The sequence below is a fragment of the Xenopus laevis genome, chromosome 9_10L (genome assembly GCF_017654675.1).
Source record: "Xenopus laevis strain J_2021 chromosome 9_10L, Xenopus_laevis_v10.1, whole genome shotgun sequence".
Taxonomy (NCBI): domain Eukaryota; kingdom Metazoa; phylum Chordata; class Amphibia; order Anura; family Pipidae; genus Xenopus; species Xenopus laevis.
In genome coordinates this window covers 38,513,478-38,519,777 of record NC_054387.1, presented here as the reverse complement: position 1 = coordinate 38,519,777, position 6,300 = coordinate 38,513,478, and the positions used below count along the sequence as shown (strand labels likewise).

Here is a 6,300-nt window from a genome sequence, read left to right as displayed (position 1 = left end):
AGAGACAAAAACATGGACAGGCCGAGTTAATAAGAGGTTAGGGATACAGTGAGAGAGAGATAGAGCAGTCTGGCTGTCATTGGAGGAGTGTGGAGACCCTCCATAGGGCGTGGCCAGCTAGCAAGGGCTGATCCAGTGGGAGGAGGGACAGGCAGACCCAGGGAGGGCAGCACAGGCGGAGGGGAGGAGGGAGCTGGAGCCGGCCGGGCGTGAACCGTAGTCGGAGGAGAGCTCCAAAGTTCCCGGCCTGGGAGGCGTCGTATGAATCGAGAGGGGAGGCAGCGGGAGATAGTGGGTCCGAGAAGACCGCTCTTGCCCCCCTCTATGTGAGGGGGGTTCCCGGAGAGAGGAATCTCCCGATATCTCCGGCAATAAAAGGTAAGCTGTGGCTGTAGCATGCCGCTAGGGGGCGCAGGGCAGTACCATGGGTGCAGAGAATGGGGGCGCTACAGAATGCTTGGATATGGTTTTTGTAACCCCTTTAGGGGTATTTGGGTCATCACCTCTATCACTTAGGTTAATTCTCGGGCTGGCCCTGTATTCGCTATGTACGGCTGTATATATGTTATGTATATGTTGTGCACACACAAGCCTGGTGATAGGATTAGCCCAGCAGCATGTCTCTTGTAAACATCACGGGTTAACTCTCTGGCCCATTAAACTGGCGTTAATTCAGCACATGATTGTACGATGGGGCATGCTGGGAGTTACTGGGCGTGTCTGAATCTAAGGGAATGTTAGGCAGTGTGGTGTACTGGGAGTTGTGGGCAATGCTGGAGGGTGCAGGGAGTGCATGGGGAAAACTGGGGGTGCAGGGGGAAAACTGGGGGTGCAGGGGGAAAACTGGGGGTGCATGGAGTGCATGGGGAATACTGGAGTGCATGGGGAATACTGGAGTGCATGGGGAATACTGGAGTGCATGGAGAATACTGGAGTGCATGGAGAATACTGGGGTGCATGGAGAATACTGGGGTGCATGGGGAATACTGGAGTGCATGGAGAATACTGGGGTGCATGGGGAATACTGGGGGTGCAGGGAGTGCATGGGGAATACTGGAGGTGCAGGGAGTGCATGGGGAATACTGGAGGTGCAGGGAGTGCATGGGGAATACTGGAAGTGCAGGGGGTGCATGGGGAATACTGGAAGTGCAGGGGGTACATGGGGAATACTGGAGGTGCAGGGGGTGCATGGGGGATACTGGAGGTGCAGGGAGTGCATAGGGAATACTGGGGGTGCATGGGGAATACTGGAGGTGCAGGCAGTGCATGGGGAATACTGGAAGTGCATGGGGAATGCTGGAGGTGCAGGGGGTGCATGGGGAATACTGGGGGTGCATGGGGAATACTGGAGGTGCAGGGGGTGCATGGTAAATACCGGAGGTGCGGGGAGTGCATGGGGAATACTGGGGGTGCATGGGGAATACTGGAGGTGCAGGGAGTGCATGGGGAATACTGGGGGAGCATGGGGAATACTGGAGGTGCATGGAGAATACTGGAGGTGCAGGGGGTGCATGTGGAATACTGGAGGTGCAGGGAGTGCATGGGGAATACTGGGGGTGCATGGGGAATACAAAGGTTGGTGGGGTTGAATTTGGAGAGGTCTAGCTCAACAAGACACTCCTGAGCTATAGGTTTGGGTAGTTCTGGAGAGGTGAGCTATGCTGTGTGCACACAATTCTGCATATAAAACACACACACAATGATCAGACATCCGCTGTGGCAGTGGGTGGCACAATGATTATAGTTTATATCTGAATTTAGATTTGCTTTAACTGGTGTAGTGAGTTGGCAGCATTGTGTTTTAACTATGTCATTGCTTCAATCAGCAAGTGGCAGGGTTATGTCTATGAATGTGTCAAGCGAATGTGTGATCCCACCCCCTGCAACCAGTTGCTGTCCAGCCAGAGGATTTAGAGCTATCATTATGACTTCCAATGTTGCCTCGTTTGTGCCAGGTTGTAGGGAAAGGGGTATGTGTGCATGGCTGTAGGTACAAGATCATGTGTGCCAGACTGGACATATAGGTATAGGTGCCAAGAGTGCCAAGCTGTTGGTACAGTAATATGTGTGCCAGGCTGTAGTCAAAGAGATATATAAAGTAAAACACAATGTGCCAGACTTATGGTACAGGGATGCAAGTAGTAAGTCAGTGTCGGACTGGCCCACCGGTATACCAGGAAAACTCCCGGTGGGCCCAGGAGTCAGTGGCCCTCATGCTGCTAAACATTTGGCCTATTTCATGGCCATATCCTATTTCTATGACAATAAATAGATGGAATAATAGATTAAACTATGTAAAGATAAGAGACTAGAGGTTAAGTGAGAAGTAGAGGAAGAATAATAGTACAGAGAGTGGGCCCCTGATCTAAGGTGTTTTGGTGGGCCCCTGGTGTCCCAGTCCAACACTGAGTACAGTGGTGTGTATGGCAGATGGTGCCAGGCTGAAGGGAAAGAGGTACGCATGCCAGACTGTAGGTACAGGAATAACAGTACCAAGCCTTACATGCTTACCTGTCTGTATGTATAGGTGCATGAGTGCCAGGCTGTTGGTATAGTAGTATGTGTGCCAGGCTTTTGCTACAGTGGTGTGTTTGCCAGGGTGTTGGTAAATGGGTATGCATGCTAGGCTGTCGGTACAGGAATATGAGTGCCAAGCAATAAGTAAAGGGTTATGCCTGCCAGGCTGTAGATACAGAGATATGAGTGTCAAGCAGATGATAAAGGGGATGCTTAACAGGCTGTAGGTATAAACGCCAAGCTGTTGGAACAGTAGTATGTATGTCATGCTGTAGTTCAGTGAGGTATGTTTGCTAAACTGATGGTACAGAAATTTGAGTGAAAGACTTTTGATACAGTGGTGTGTATGCCAGCTTGTTGGTAAGGGGGTATCCAGCCAGGCTGTGGGTACAGGGGCATGAATGCTAGGAAGCAGGTATAAGGATATGTGCTTCAAGCTTTTGATGCAGGGTTTTGTGTGCCAGTCTGTTGTGCCAGGCTTTTTTTTTAATTAAATATACGCACAATTAATGCATCTTTGAAGATAACTTCTTAAAATCCTTAAATGGATCCTGTCATCAGAAAACATGTTTTTTTCCAAAACACACCAGTTAACAGTGCTACCACAGCAGTCTTCTGCACTGAAATCCATTTCTCAAAAGAGCGAACAGATTTATTTATATTCAATTTTGAAATCTGACATGGCAGCTGTTATCTTGTTAGGAAGCTGTTATCTGGTTACCTTCCCATTGTTTGGCTGCTGGGGGGGGGTGATATCACTTCAACTTGCAGTACAGCAGTAAAGAGTTATTGAAGTTTATCAGAGTACAAGTCACATGACTTGGAGCAGCTGGGAAATTGACAATATGTCTAGCCCCATGTCAGATTTCAAAATTGAATATTAAAAAAATCTGTTTGCTCTTTTGAGAAATGGATTTTAGTGCAGAATTCTGCTGGATCAGCACTATTAACTGATTCATTCTGAAAATTTTTTTTTTTCCCCATGACAGTATCCCTTTAAGCTGGTCTTTTTAACTAAGAGCTAATGCTCTGGCCTCCTCCCTCTAATGGAAAATTAGTAGTCCCATCACCCTCGGCCAGGGGCAGTTATGCAATAGGTAATGGGCACAGTTTGGCACTGAACTGGGGACCAATAATTAAATACATCCTCTGCCCTAGAGCAAGCTTGAGGCTTCCAGCTAAATTCCAGCTCACCTACACTTGTGCCTCAATCCTGTTGGGTTATCAGAATGCAATCTGGAGTGTACCACCCCTCTCTCACCCCTGTGCACTCCTATCCTTTCTAGCGAGCTACATGTTAGAGCCTGCCTGCCATTCTTGGTTAAACTCACATCTGTCTTCCTCCCCCTTACAACCCGATAAGAGCATGAACTTAAAGGGGTCTCTGCCCAAAAACGGATTTTTGCACAATGAAAGAAAATATAAATATTCATTTGCCAATATCCATTAATTAAACATTTTCAATGGTTTTGAACATATTTGTAAATGCAAGTGCTGTTGAAAGCCATATATGTTATCCCTTTCTGAACCCTAAAACAGTGTAGCAGAAGTTAGCTCTCCGGCCCTGTTAACCAGCTCTCCTCTGCTATGTTTTTTCAGGAGTGCAGTGTATATCAACAGTCCAGCACATGCTGCTTTTATTAGCAATGACAAACAACTTTAAAAACCAGTAATCGTTTTTAATGAATGTAGAGTTGGTTAATATTGCATTGACTCTCATTATACGGGTATGGGATCTGTTATCTGAAATTATTGTGACCTGAGACTTAAGGTGGCCATACACGGGCAGATTAAAGCTGCCGATATCGGTCCTTTAGACCGATCCGGCATCTTATCTGCCTGCGTTGTGGGGGCTCCCGACGGGTTTTCCCGATCTATATAAGGCCAAAAATCTGTACGATCCAGGACTGCATCGCCTAGTTGATGTGGTCCTGCGACCCGTCGGAGCCCATTCGTAGTATTGTACGAACAGCCATTGGTGGGCATATCGGGTTAAGATCCGCTCATTTGGCGACCTTGCGAGGACAGAGAGGACAGCCCAACAACTTTAGTAATAGTGATACTTTCGTAGTTATACATCAGTATCACTTTTAATAAACACATTTATGCAGCTTATTACCCATCAAGTTCTTGGCACTGTTTTACCATTACAGAGAAAAGAAAATTGAATTATTTCCTTAAAATGCACTCTATGTGAAATGGGCTTGCATCTGATACCTATAAAAAACAGTAATTGTTTGGGTCAAGGACCCTTTTAACACAGCAGGGCTGCTCAATGGTCTTGCTAGAACAAAACTAATATTTAAGGAAACAAAGTACCAAAAAAAGGAACAGATGATTTCTGGCTGGAACTTCCAGACCAAAAGAAAGTGTCTTACCGCCTATAGGAAAATTGCACGCCTTAGCCCAAGGTGGTGTTGCTGAAGAGGAAATTAAATCTCTATGTGCTCATTGGCTTGGCACTTTGTACAGCTGGGGATTCTGGGAACTGTAGCCACTCCAGCTTCTTAAGAACCCAGTGGTGCTTCCTTTAATAGGAAATGAAAGCATCAGACAGGCTATTAAACCATTTAGTGCTGACATTTATATGAAACCGTAGCCACTTGAACCTTATAGGTTCTCAGCTTAAAAGGGGATCTAAGCCCTAAAGTAAAACTTGGCCTAATGAAAAAATATCAATTCAGACAACACTAAAGTTCTGTACTCCTAGATCTGACCCAGTGATGCAGAAGTCCACTCTTCTCCAGCTAAAACAGGTCTATTAATCAGCTGGCTTCTGCTTCTTTGTTTCAAAGTCAGAACCATAAATAGCAATTGCATTTACAAATAATTTTCGGCAAAACATTTTGATTTTTTTTTTTAAATGAATGTTGGAAAGTTGCTTGGCATGCCATTTTCTTTCATTTTGTTGTTCAGCTGGTGTGTGGCACTGGGGTTTGTATCTCCATAACTTTTGTAGAGCCATTTCTTTGTGTAACAAAATGGTGTAAAAAGATTAAACGAGAGAATATGGCACCATGAGATACACAGTAATGGTTTATTTTCCTATTAAAGGGCATGTTACCCCCAAAATAAAGATTTGCCTAATAAAACATAATTCTAATAAATTTTCACTATACATGTTTTTTCAAGTTAAAAACAATTGCTATTGAAAGCAGCATTTGCCTCCAACAACTCCTTGTTGTTCCTTTTTAAACAGTGTTGCAAAATTATTAGTTCCCCAGTAAAGACAGGTCTGTTCATCAGCTGCCTTGTCTTACATTGTATCAACAGTCTAAGAGCCATCAGGCAGAGAATAGAAAGGGACAAACACTGCTTTCAATAGCTTTACATATACAAAGAACTTTAAAAATTTGTAATAAATGTATATTGCAAAGTTGCTTAGAATTATATTTCTTTTTAATAGGCAACACATTATTTTGGGTTAGCATTGCTTAATTCATCTAGTCCTCATCTAAAACAATGCTCTACCTAAGACAGTCTCACCTATCTGGATATAGATTTGTTTGCGCATTCCCCACAAATCATTGCAATGATTAAAGATCAGAAAATAGGTATATAGCCAGGTAGGTTACAGCGGGTCTTGGTTAGTTTAATTTAACATGTATTGTTTCTCCACCATTGTATTATAACCAGTTTAGAAAATCCTGGTAACTCTGCATCATCTCATTTGCATGAGTGGAAAATGCCTGTCACTACCGGTTTCCATTCATGTAAAAGACAGGTGGCACAGAGCAGTATCAAGCTTTATAGTTATAGGAACAGACCGTAGGAGTGAGGGGG

General features: G+C 44.7%; 1 protein-coding gene across 4 annotated transcripts in view; it reads left to right on the top strand.

Moving 5' to 3' along the window:
* src.L (SRC proto-oncogene, non-receptor tyrosine kinase L homeolog) overlaps positions 1-6,300 on the top strand; it is a 30,023-nt gene continuing 23,723 nt past the window's right edge. The window contains exon 1 of one of the 4 annotated variants that reach the window (XM_018241202.2): positions 1-378. The gene's annotated coding sequence lies outside the window, so the exon portion shown is untranslated. 4 annotated transcript variants of the gene reach the window in all.